Here is a 13,329-nt window from a genome sequence, read left to right as displayed (position 1 = left end):
AAGGCTAAACTAGAAGGAATCCAAGAGCAAGTAAATACAATAAATTATACCGTAAGAAAAACAAAATGGGGGCTTCCCTGGTGGCACAGCGGTTAAGAATCCGCCTGCCAATTCAGGGGACGCAGGTTCGAGCTCTGGTCCGGGAAGATTCCACATGCCGCGGAGCAACTAAGCCCATGCACCACAACTACTGAGCTTGCGCTCTAGAGCCTGTGAGCCACAACTACTGAGCCTGCAAGCCACAACTACTGAAGCCCACGTGCCTAGAGCCCGTGCTCCGCAACAAGAGAAGCCACCGCAATGAGAAGCCTGCGCACCGCAACGAAGAGCAGCCCCTGCTCGCCGCAACTAGAGAAAGGCCGCGTGCAGCAATGAAGACCCAATGCAGCCAAAAATAAATAAAATAAATTTATTTTAAAAAAAAGAAATGAAAGGAAAAAGTTGAAGAAAAAGTAGCTGACAAGCAAAGAGGATGCAACATATGTTTAATAGGGGACTCTACAAAGAAAACCAAAGGAAAGCGATGAAATGGAATACTACAAGCAAATCTGAAAAAACTCTTCAGAAATGAGGAGAAAACATTTGAAACTACTTATGAAAAAGACACACCATAAACCTGGGGCAGGGCAGGCAGAACAACCAATACCAAGACACATTCTAGTAAAATTATTTAAAGAAAAAAAGAAAAGTTATTTTAGACATCTAGACAAAAATACTGGACACCTTAAAATGGTGGGGGGCAGGGCAGGTTATCCAACTACAGCAGAAGAAGGGAGACTCACACACAAAAGACACTCGAGGAAAGTAACGGGAGCCTTTACACCCAGACAAAGTGAGCTTCAGGTACACAGGCAGCAACTCGTGCCAACATACAGCACTCAGAGAACAGCGCTCCCAGAAACCCTTCCTGAAGAAACTGCTGGAAAACAAGATTCAGAAAACCAAGGTCACTTGGAGAGACAACACATGAGCTGGTCAGTGGTGAGCAGCCTACGTTTACATGGAGAACCGAGACTAAAGGAGAAAGCAGTCTGCAACGGCTCTATGCTCTGACAACGGAGATACAATTTACCTGCTTAGAAACGGGGAGAAAAATTGGGAGAGTACACACAAAACAAATTTTAACAATTTTAACAATCACACTGGGTGGTGGCGTGGGAACTCCCTCCGAGAATTTTCCACGCGCAAATGAGGATCTACAGGATATTCCAATTCTGTCACTCCCGATGTCCTGACAAGCAGATCCAGAGGTCGGGCAGAAGAGGTCTCGGGGCTGCGGATCTGACTCCAGGCATGTATTGGAATTGGACATATGAAGTCAGGCGTGTGTGCAGAATCCAGGAGCTGAATCCAGTAGCAGCGTGCCTCCCTACAGCCTACACTGTGAAATACCGCCTCTCACCAAGAGATGAGGGCTTCCTGGAGAAATGGCCAATTCCACATCTGAGGCAAGGAATATGCAAGATAACATCTTGTCATCCCAGATGTAGGGAAGCGATCAAAGACATCAGGGCTGTACCAAAAGGACTCAGAAACCAACTCAAAGATGCTCCTCCTGGCAAAAGGTGGGAAAAAATGACCCTCAACAAGGGTAACCACGTCCATGGGCTGAAACAGAAATATTTTTAAATTCATTAAACGGGGGGGGGGGGGTGGGGGGGGGGTGAGGGGCGGCATCAAAAAGGCCCCTATAAATTAAAGGAGACTTCAATGACAACAACAAACAGGCAAAACTATGATTTTCTCTATTTGTATTGTATTTAATAAAAAGGTTTTTCTTAAGGCAAAATTCAAACAAAGTGGAAAACACTTGTTACACATGCACCAAAGAGCTAATTTCCTTCTTTCACAGCAACAGAAAAAAGACCAATAAAGCTAATCAAAAGGAGGATAAGAATGAGAGTAAATTCACAGGGAAAAAAGTCGCAAAGCTTTTAAGCACGAGAAGACACGACCTCTCAATGCAAATTTCAACCAGCCGCTCAGTGTGACAGGCGTGCTAGAGGCCTGTCAGGACGTGGGCGCTCTTGTGCGCGCTTGATGGGAGCTTAGCTCTGAAGACCAATAGGCAACAGGCATCAAAGTGCTGCTGCCCGGCCCTGACCTTCCCACCAAGGAATCCTCCCAGCACAGAGAGTCACACGTTTGTGCAAATATCTACCCACCAGAGAAACAAAACAACCAAGGCATTGCTTTTAGCAGCAAAAGAATGGATGATGCAACCTGAATGCTGTTTTAAAAACACAAGTCTGGCACAGCTGAACAATGAGAGACTAGGCAACAGTCTAGAACAGGGGTCCCCAACCCCCAGGCCACGGACTGATACCAGTCCGTGGCCTGTCAGGAACCGGGCTGCACAGCAGGAGGTAAGTGGCGGGCGAGCGAGTGAACCTTCACCTGCCGCTCCCCATGGCCCCCCATCACGCACATTACCGCCTGAGCCACTCCCCCCACCATCTGTGCAAAACTTTGTCTTCCGTGAAACCGGTCCCTGGTGCCGAAAAGGTTGGGGACTGCTGGTCTAGAAGGACCAGTCAGAGCTCTCTAAGGAACGACTCCCAAGATGCAGTATTACGTGAACAAAAATGGGGCAGAATGTGTACAACACACTTTAAAAAAAAAAAAAAAAGCTAGACATGCACACACTATCCCTGGGGCACAAAGATGAAAGGAAATTCTATTTGCCTTTTTTTTATCATGTACATTTATCAGCTTTTCAAAAGTAAAAATACTTTTTAAAAATGGTCAGACAACTAAATATTGAGGCGTCCACCGTGAGGAAATCCTCACCTCCGACCTCCCTCATATGCAGTACGACTCTCAGCCCTGGCACCCGTTCAGCCTCACCCGCAGCCCCAGGACTCAGAGGCAGGCAGAACCTACAGCTGGGAGGGCCCAGCAGGCCTTACCGGGGTTATTCTAAACCTGGGTCCTCTGAAGGTGACCTCTGAGCAGATTAACTGTGGTTGGTACAAAGACCAAAGCCACTAGGGCCATAACTCGGTCTTTTTTCCAAACTAAGAACCAAAGCAAGGATTATTAAAGGGGTACAGTGGACTCCTTCATGAAGGCAGTGGCCCTCAGTTAGATAATACCACCCTACCCACCTTTGAATTGATGGATTTAAAACGTTTTAGGGTCACGCACTGCTTTCAGGATCTACTTTTTAAAAAATTACAGATCCTTTTCCAGGAAAAAAGCACAGACACAGTCCTGCCAAGTTTCAGCGCCTCATAATTACCAGAGACTGCTGGCTGCCTACCCCAGTACCTGCTCTCCCTGATGCTCAGTGTTACAAGAGTCCGAATTCACAGGGCACGGGGCCACCAGACAGCACAGCCGCTGCTGCAGCACCCCGTGGCCACGTGACCCACTCTGGCCAATGGGGTGTGAGCGCAGACGCAGTGCGGGGCAGCTCCTGGACCCTTCCTCCTTCTCGCCCTCCTGCTGCTGGCCTCCTGGACTGCCTGCCTCGGACTTCCTTTATACCAAAGGAAAATCACCAACCACCTGCTCTAAAAACAACACATTTTGGAATCTGCAGCATGCAGCCAGGCTTAACCTCCGTGACTCACCCCATGAGCCATGGGCCACACGTCCCAGGTTAAATACCTGTCTCTCACAAATGGCTGGTGGAACGTTCTCAGGTGCCCAGCTTAAGCTTTTCCTGATTTCTAGAAGCTCCGTGAGTGACTTAAGAAAATACTCCGAGCTCACCATAAAATCCTGAATCCTACCCTCTTCCAAATGAGGACACCACACAATTATCTAAGCTGTTTACTCAAACTGACTCTACTGCCAGGATAAAGAGTCATTTAAAATTCTGCTAACAGTGAACGTTTGAACAGAAAAAATTAGGGCAACAAGCCCAAGAAAACTAGAACAGAACGATGCATGTGGATGCCAGTTTGGCAAATGAAATTTGCCATTTCTCAGAAATCCTGGAGACAGTCCAGTCTTAATATCGTAAAGCAGCTGGACTGCGATTACTGTTCAATAATGTCTCTAAACAGCAACGACTACAAGCCTGTGAAGAGAGCGTCTTCCAGGGTGCTGGCGGAAAAAGAGCCCACCGACCCAGATCAACCACCCAAGGGCTCAGCCTCAGGGGACTGGTAGAGTAAATGACCTGAGACACCGCAGTCACTCATGTGAATGGACAGGTCTCCAGAACACAATACTAACAGAAAGGAGCGTAAGAGGAAAATTGCATGTATGTGTAGTCACGTGTCCGTGTGTGCAAATGCACACGAGATGCTCTGGAACGATACACACTGAACCAAGGTGACACAGGAGGGAAAAGGTACAGATAAAACCACCTGACCTTCATCCTTTATCCTTCTGGACTGCTGAGCTTTGGCTGCGCTGGGTCTTCGTTGCTGTGTGCAGGCTTCCTCTAGTTGCGGCGAGCAGGGCTACTCTTCATTGGGGTGTGTGGGCTTCTCACTGCAATGACTTCTCTTGTTGCGCAGCACAGGCTCTAGGCACACGGGCTTCAGTAGTTGGGGCTCGCAGGCTCTAGAGCGCAGGCTCAGTAGTTGTGGTGCATGGGCTTAGTTGCCCCGCGGCACGTGGGATCTTCCCGGACCAGGGCTTGAACCCGTGTCCCCTGCATTGGCAGGTGGATTCTTAACCACTGTGCCACCAGGGAAGCCCCTGGACTGTTGAACTTCCTATAAGTACATATTACTTATTGTGCTTATTATTATTGATTTTGTTTTTCTAAAACAGAGCAATAAGTACACGGATGAGGCCAAGCACATCAAATCTGGATAAAAATTAGGGAGCCTTCTTCAATCCTGACTTCAATCCACCTCCCAGCCTACAGCGTGTGAGCGTCCACAGCCATGACCACTCGCGCAGGTACGCCCTGCCATGCCCTGCCCTGCAATGCCCCTCCTCCTGGACCATGGGTCAGACTACCCCTCTCCCTGCGGCTGAGCGCTGGACCTCTTCTCATCCACACTGAAATACCATCTATCTGCTGACGGCTCACGATCCACTTCACCTCCGACCTCTCCCAGGAACTCCAGATCTACGTGACAACCGGCCTCCAGGCCACTTCCCCTGAGTGTCTAGTCTCAACGTGAAGGAATCCAAACTGAACTCGTACCTCTCCACAACCAGCCGACACCTCCAGACTTCCCACCCCAGGTGCTCAGGCCAGAACCTTTGGGCCTTGGTTCTCCTCTCTCATCCGACCTATAGGCAGAATCTCCCGCTGTCCTCACTCTGGCCTTATCATTGCACATCTGGACCCACGCACTGGCCCCCACCTGGGTCTCCCTGCTCTGTCTTTGCCCCAGAATTACTGCCAATGTTTAAAAGCTACGGGATCACGTTAAAGCCCATCTCAGCATCACTGTCTGCTCAAAGCCCGTTGAAGGTTCCCCAATCATTCAAGGTGCGTGCCTGGCGGCCAGCACCAGTCAGCCTCTCTCCGCGCCCCTCAGGCTCCCTGTGTGGCTCCTCAGTCTGCCGTCTAAGGAGGCCGCCCCAGCTGGGCAGGCACACACCAGCTCAGCCCTCACCCTCCGAAGTCCACCTGCCCCTCGGCCAGCCACTCCTCACCCGTCACACCCACCACCAGCACTCACGTCCCTGCTGCCCTTTCCTGCTTTATCACAAAGCCCTTATATCTAACCTACGACACAGGCTAAACACCCATCTTGTTTAGCATCTGTCTCCCCTGCTGGAAGACGAGCTCCACTGGGCCGGAACTCTCACCATCTTGCTCGCTGCCGGCCTGGGGCCTGGCACACCATGCACGTCCATGCCGTGGGTCTAGTGGGAGAGCCCAAAGGAGAGTCACCCCCCAGGGCAGAACTATGAAGGGCCGCACATCTGCTGACAAAGCGTGCAGGAAGGGCGGCAGAGTTCTCTACATCTGTGTTTTGATTTCAGTAAGGACTGTACCACAATTAAGTCACAAATCTGTTTAGCTTACAACTGTGAACTTCATGCAAATGACATGTTAGGTTTAACAGTGAAAATACAAGCTGCTCAGGGGTTGTCAGCAACAGACACGAGCAGCTGTTCATCAGCAGAAACACAGAACGATGTAAATATGTTATTTTTCTCTATTAAAAAGAAGCGTTGAAATAAAAAAAACACAGAACTGCACATTTAGTTTTAATTTTGCTCATTTTTAAATATTTCGGACACCTGTAAAATAAAACCACAAGGCCACTGAAACAGGAAAAAAAGAAAAGCCACTGTAATCGAGCACACGACTGAACTTCAGCAGACGTAACCAGGCAAAGCCCCGTGTGCCCACCCTGGGATTTTCTCAGTCACCACCGAACGACATCACACGGGTCATCTCATTAGGGATGTCACAACATATGGGGTTTTTAGGGCAGACACTCTGCACAGAGCTCTTTCTCCCATCAGCCCTTGAACAAGCGCCCCACTGAGCCTGTCTGCAGGAGGCTGTCCCTGGGAGGCGCACACTACAACCACTGTGTGACCTCCGACTCTGCTCTACCAGAACTACTTCCCAGCCGTCAGATCCCTGCAGGCGAGCCGTGTGAAGAGACGCGGCCCAGGTGCCGTGACGTCGTGGGTGGAAGCGGGGGCACGCCTAGCTCACCGTGGAGGGGCCTCGGGAGTAGGCCATGCCAGGCTGACCTCCCTTTACAGATGCCAAACACACGGACTGAAGACAGTCCTCGGAGGAGCAGGAGCGGCCCCGATGAGTACAAGGGACAGAAGACCCTGAAGGAGAGCAATCGCGCAGGAGACAGTGGGAACCGCCAGCACCCAGGCCCAACAGCATCCCCGTCCCACCAGATGGGGATGGGACGGTGCCCCAGCCACCGCCCCGACTCTGGCACCAGCTTCACGTCCACCTGAGCAGCAAGGCCGAGTCCACACACCGTAAAGACCAGAGTAGTAACCTCCACCCCCAGCAGGAAGCGGCCCAGTGGTGCCCAGTTAAAAAGCTCAACTTCCAAAAACAGGGCACCTCCAAGAAAGTAAAGATCATTCCATTCAATCAGATCCATCTGGATATAGATGGAGTAATAAAATTAATTAAAAGCCAGTAGGAAGTAAGCAAAGAAATCAACTTTTATTAAACTGAGACATGTGAACAAAACTCAGCTTACTGATTTTCCCCAAGTCAGTGTGGCGTGGCAGGGGGACGTTCAAAGGACAAATAGGGAAGAAAGAGAAAACATGACTATAAATGACCAGCCAGGTACTAGATCATCGGAAAGCACTGATTCTTAAGAAAATCCAGGCCACACTGTTTCTTCTTCAAAACAGCCCTCCTAAAAATGTTTAAGTTTGAAATTAGGAGAAGAAGGTCAAACTAGCCTCACATGGCAGGTCCTTCCCCTCTAAAGTTAGCATGTTTGATTAAACTGGCCACTTCTATTCACCTTTTCCAAAATATATAAACCTCCTCAAATACAGACCACCAACGCAGGAAACGGAACTGGCCGAATTTAAATTGATCCCACAGCACCACTGTCCTACTTCAAGACACACTGGTCTCAGGACCCCCTTCCCCATCTGAAAGTTAGTGAGCTTGTATTCGTGGACGTGCATCTATCAATATCACCATCTCTGATATTAGAACAGAAAATGTGTGAATACTTTATTCATTTAAAAATTACAAAAATCCATATATTACATATTAACATACAAAACTTTTTTTTACCAAAAATAACTACTAGAGGGGCTTCCCTGGTGGCACAGTGGTTAAGAATCTGCCTGCCAGTGGAGGGGACACAGGTTCGATCCCTGGCCCGGGAAGATCCCACGTGCTGTGGAGTAACTAAGCCCATGCACCACAACTACTGAACCTGCGCTCTAGAGCCCGTGAGCCACAACTACTGAAGCCCGCGCACCTATAGCCCACAAGCCACAACTATGGAGCCTCTGCTCTACAGCCCACTAGCCACAGCTACTGAGCCCGCGTGCCGCAACTACTAAAGCCCATGCCACGTGCTCCACAACAAGAGAAGCCACGACAATGAGAAGCCCGCACACTGCAAGGAAGAGTAGCCCCAGCTCGCCACAACGAGAGAAAACCAGCCTGCAGCAACGAAGACCCAACACAACCAAAAATAAAAACAAATTAGTTAATTAATTTTTTAAAAATAACTACTAGAGTTTCCAAAACAACAGCAGTAAAATCTTAGCAAGAAGAGACACAGTTTTGCATTTTGACAAATCTCTTTAATGTCAGACTTACTGGAAAACAACTGGGTTCTCATATCTATTACTGCATGAAAAAGAGGGCAGTGCGTCTGAACAGCCCGCTCAAGATAACTGCGGATATTCCTCTGTAATACAACACCAAACCTCAACAAGGGCTTTATTTCTCCCCAAACGTGAGCTGCAATGTGGAATCTAAAACTGTACTGCTGAACTTTTTGTTACTTTATCACTTTAAAATCTGTCTTTAAATGGACATTTACCTGGGTCTGATTTGGTCATTTGGAAAAATACTGGTTCAGTGAGTTATGCAGACCTTCCGAATGTTGTTAATTACAGATTATCTAAAGCAACACATTCCTTAACATCAGCACTGATCTCATCAGAAAAGTCCTGGGGACTTCCCTGGCAGTACAGTAGTTAAGACTCAGCGCTTCCACTGCGGGGGCACGAGTTCGACCCGCGCTCAGGGAACTAGGATCCCGCATGCTGTGCGGCGCAGCCAAAAAAGTAAATTAATTAATTAATTTTTAAAAAGAAAAAGAGGGGCTTCCCTGGTGGCGCAGTGGTTGGGGGTCTGCCTGCCGATGCGGGGGACACGGGTTCGTGCCCCGGAGTGGCTGGGCCCGTGGTCCGGAGCCTGCGCTCCGCAACGGAAGAGGCCACAACAGTGAGAGGCCTGCGTACCGCAAAAAAAAAAAAAAAGAAAGAAAGAAAAAGAAAAGTCTTTAAGTCTTAGGAAGCTGCCAGGTTCACAGTGGCAGATACAAGCTTTCTGAAATTCCAATTCTACTTGGAAGTACAAATTTTACCACTGGCAATAGTGTTAGCTGCTTTCCTTGCAGTGACAGGCTAACTCTGTCCGTTTAGTAAGAAATACTGGTAATGTGTCAATTCTTCCGTTATGGTGGTCCATGAAAAAAAGCGGCCAGTTCAGCTAGCAACCCAAGTACCTGCAGAAAGGCCCATCTTCCAGGCAACCTCCCAACTCCAAAACGCAGAAGTGCTTTCCACACACTTCCTGTTTTGTTACAGAGTATTAAAAAGGGGTGCACTCAGGGCTGAGATTTAACAAAATGAATGATTTTCACTGCTGCCCCAAGGACATTCTTAGAGGAGAATGGCTTTTCTGAACTGCACGGCAGTAAGGAATCCAGCAACAATGGTAGCTCGGGGACTCGGTCCAAATGTTAACAGGCAAAAAGAGGCAAATGACCTCTTGACAGTCATGAAAACTATTTTGACCTCAAATACCCACTGGGAATGTCTCAAGGACATTCCTGGGGTCTGTGGACCACAATGACAACCACTGCCTTCAGGAATTATATCTCTAGAAAGAAAGCGTAAGAACCACATACACATTAAAATGAATTTCAGATAATGTCTGCTATAAAATGGAAACCATAAAAGCAATTAAAAGCAACTTTTACTTGATTTACCAACTGCCAATGATAAATGTAAATACAGTGCAGAGGCCTGCATATATCTCGCAATAAAAGTTTCAGTTTCTACGTAGATAATGCCCATATTTTAATTCTTCTCTGGTAGCTCCTAAATTGCTTACACTGTGAAGAATTATTCTGATAACATAAAGTACTAAATCTGCCACAGATGCAGGACTGTAATAATGTACGGGGACTGTAGGCTTAAACGCCTTAACCTTACTTCTTAGTTCTGTGACGAGCCTTACTGAGTGTCTATGGACTACGTATACAATTAACATCAACGACCTTACTGCATTTATTCATACATTCTTCAAAAAACAACCCCCGGGCTCTGTGCTAGACACACGCCGAAGGGAGCAGCGCTAGCCCTGCCCACAAGACACTTACTAAGGCAGTAAGTCGGAGCAGTGACACTGGGGGTATCCTGGGGATCGACTGCCCGCCAGGGCTGAGGGCAGACACGGGTGGGGGGCTGCAGCAGCTGCCTGGCTGGGAGGATCAGGGCACGCTGCCCAGAACCGGCGGAGAGCTGAGCAATCGGAGGACGAACGAAGGGGTCAGAGATGCCGGTCTACTGGCCAGACTCTTGAAAAGTCCACGGCATGAAACAAACTGGCAGAGGCTGCGGAGACCTGCCAGTGTAGGGAGGTCCAGGGGCGGGACAGGGAGAGGCAGCCACAAAGAATCTCAGGGGAAACTTGAGTATGGACCGTATCTTCAGTGACTCGGAATCACTGCTCCTGTTTGTAGGTGCAGTTATGTAAAACAATGTCCTTGCTCCCAGGACACGAGTGCTCAAGCACTGAGGGGTGAAATGAGGTGACCTCTGCAACTTACTATCAAACGCAGGAAAAAACAGAAACAACGCAACGTGCCAAAACATCGCCCCGTCGTGCACCTAGATGCAGGGTGTATACCTGTGTGTCCACCAGGCCCCTCTAGGAAGTACCCTCTAGATTCCAGCGAGGAGGCAGCCAGGATCACAGATTCAGTCAACAAGCTCAGGTGAGCTCGGGGAACCAGCGCCCTGGAGGCGGACACCGTCCCGGCCACGGCCATGCACGACGTAATGGTGGAAAAACAGCCTGTACCACCTCTGCTACGTACCTGCAAATCTCAGGCGACTGCAAAATAACTGTTTTAGAAAAAACAAAAATAATAAAACCCTCCAATCCACTCTGCCGCCCGCCAGCTGCCATCACGTCCCTCCAGAGCCAAACTCCTATAGCACATTCTGGAACTCTCGCCCACGCCCGTCCGCAAACACCATCCCTCCCCACACCCTTCAGGCCCCCAAACAAAACACTGGTTTCCAAACTCACCGTCGGACTGGACAAGAGCCCTGTGAACAATTCCCACCGGCCTCCCCGCTCAGCACTTCTCCTCGCTCAGAGCACCCTGGGGTCCTCCTCCTCCCCGGGGTTCACCCCTGGCCCCACCTACGCTGGGCCCTCCAGCGGCACTAGGTCTGAGCCTCACGCCGCGGCCCCCGGAGCCCCTTCTGGGAACCAGAGCCCAGAAGCACGTGTCCTGGGGGCACACGGCAGGCCCTTACAGGGAGTGACACCCATGCGCCCAAGTCTCCACTGCCGCCCGGACCCCTCACCAGTGATTTCCCTGGTCCAGTACGTCAAACCACACTATGGCCATTTGACAATAAAATCCGCTCCCGCACTTCCAAAGCTGAACTCTGCCCCCATCCCTACTCTTTCCCGAGAGCACCGCCCAAGGAGATCCCACCAACCCCCCCAGAAAGAACCCTGCAACTCCTCTTTTAACTCTCTCTGCTGTCACCCCCAGCATCTGACCATCACCAGGCCCGGGGGCCCTGCCCACCTGCTCCTTCCCACCCAACTCCTCTCCCACTACACCTGCGCCGCTGGGCTCCGCTTCCTTGAACCCGTGAACCGGCTTCCCTGTCCCTGCCTCTGGTCCCTGGCGATTAGGTGTCATCTCTCTGTAACCCACCCTAAGGTGGAATCCACGGATCTGTCCCTTGGTCCCTCCCAAAGCCACACACGGTGAGGCGGGAAGCCAATCCCCTCCCAGCCATCCTGCAGATGAGTTCCAGGCTCATCCCTCCCAAAGGGCTGTCGTCACAGCGCCCGGCTTGGCATCACATCTAAACTCTACCCGCATTTCAGGCCTCTCCCAATCCGGCTCCTGCCTACCTAGATATGACCTCATTTTATTCACTCACTCACTAGACCAAGGGTTGGCCCCGTGGACCAATTCCAACCCTCCACCTGTACAGCCCATGAACCAAATCAAAAGAAGAACAGTATGTCCTGACATGAAATTACATTAAACTCAAACATCAGTGTTCACAAATAAAGTTTTATTGGAACACAGCCGCAACCAGCTGTCTGCACACTGGCTGGGGCTGCTCGGGGGCTGTCACAGCTTGTCCAGTGACTGACAGCCTCACTCTAATGTAAAAACCTCTGCTCTGTGCGCTGGATCATCACGTCACAAACACCCTGCTGGGCACATGGGAGCGACCCGTAAATCCTGGGCAAGTGAATAAAGAAACGACCTTGAGGTTCACGTGCTCCGTAAGCACAGATTCTCCTGAACTAGTCACTGGCCTGGCAGCTCCTTCAGTCCTTCAGCTACAGGGACAGAAGAGATCTTGGTTGTAATCATCTTCCCGTTGTAAAAATAAAAAGGTAAAACATGAAACATTTGGAGACTACAGGCAATGCTCTCTCCTACACTTCACTTTACTTGTTGCTGTGTTTTTTACAGTTAACGTGGAAAACATTCAGAGACGTGAGGACAAATTAGATGACAGGTCAATTTTTTTTACCTCTACAGAAGAAAGTTACGTCGCAAAGAGCCACAACACATCACGCTGAATTCAGGGTGAAATTTAAAATTTTTAGTCATTTTCCCACTTACATGTGCCCATATAAGAAATATTGGCCCTAAAATTATAAGAATTCAAACTCAACATTGCAAACTGTCTAAAACCATCTGATAGAATTTAAAATTGTCAATAAAATATCACTGAATAACAAATAATCTGCCAAACTTACAACACTATATAGCAACAGAATCTACCACAATTTACTTTCTGAGAAGTGCAGGAGAAAAGTCACCTCCCTGGAGAGAACAAGAGGCTATCTTAAGCCTGATGACTGTCAAGGGCGGCTGCTGGGCCAGCTGTGTGGAGTTCACACTGGAGGATTCCTCACAGTAGAAACACACATTTATCAAGGGTCCTTGCGTTTCTAACAAGTGTACACTTTACAACCATGCCCAAGCTTTTAACTAGCAAGTTGTACTATTTAAATCACCTCTAAGCTCCTGTCCAGTTCTCAAATTCTAAGATTCTGTGATGTAAGTTTATCACAGACAAAACTCTGACCACATGCAAATGTCTATCAACTAAATCTGCCCCATATAAACTGGTAAGCATAAAAAGATACAGGGCCTGGTGGGTGAAGCTGATGATAATAGCAGTAATTATAGGCGCTACCATTCATTGGATCCTAAACACATCTTTGCATTATTTCACTGAGTCTTCACAACCTTGGATGTAGGTGCATCCCCGTTTTACAGAGATAGGCCCATCCCCTCACCATAAATATTTATTAAGGCAACATGAGACCGGAGAGCAGGTGGGGTGGCGGTAGGGGTAGGCATGGAGGGCAGGGCCCGGTCACTCGGTAACGCACTTTGCGTCGGGCTAACTAACCCCACTGCCATCCATCAC

General features: G+C 49.1%; 1 protein-coding gene across 6 annotated transcripts in view; it reads right to left on the bottom strand.

The window, feature by feature from the left end:
- The window catches only part of BANP (BTG3 associated nuclear protein), a 104,468-nt gene that overhangs the window by 81,010 nt on the left and 10,129 nt on the right, over nt 1-13,329 (bottom strand). Inside the window, exon 1 of one of the 6 annotated variants that reach the window (XR_009560090.2) lies at nt 4,325-6,085. The exons of the other annotated variants lie outside the window; for them this stretch is intronic. The gene's annotated coding sequence lies outside the window, so the exon portion shown is untranslated. Of the gene's footprint in view, nt 1-4,324; nt 6,086-13,329 lie in introns of those variants that run through there. 6 annotated transcript variants of the gene reach the window in all.

Source organism: Globicephala melas, chromosome 19 (genome assembly GCF_963455315.2).
Source record: "Globicephala melas chromosome 19, mGloMel1.2, whole genome shotgun sequence".
Lineage (NCBI taxonomy): Eukaryota > Metazoa > Chordata > Mammalia > Artiodactyla > Delphinidae > Globicephala > Globicephala melas.
Note: the sequence above shows the minus strand (reverse complement) of the source record. Positions and strands in the feature narration are given on the sequence as shown.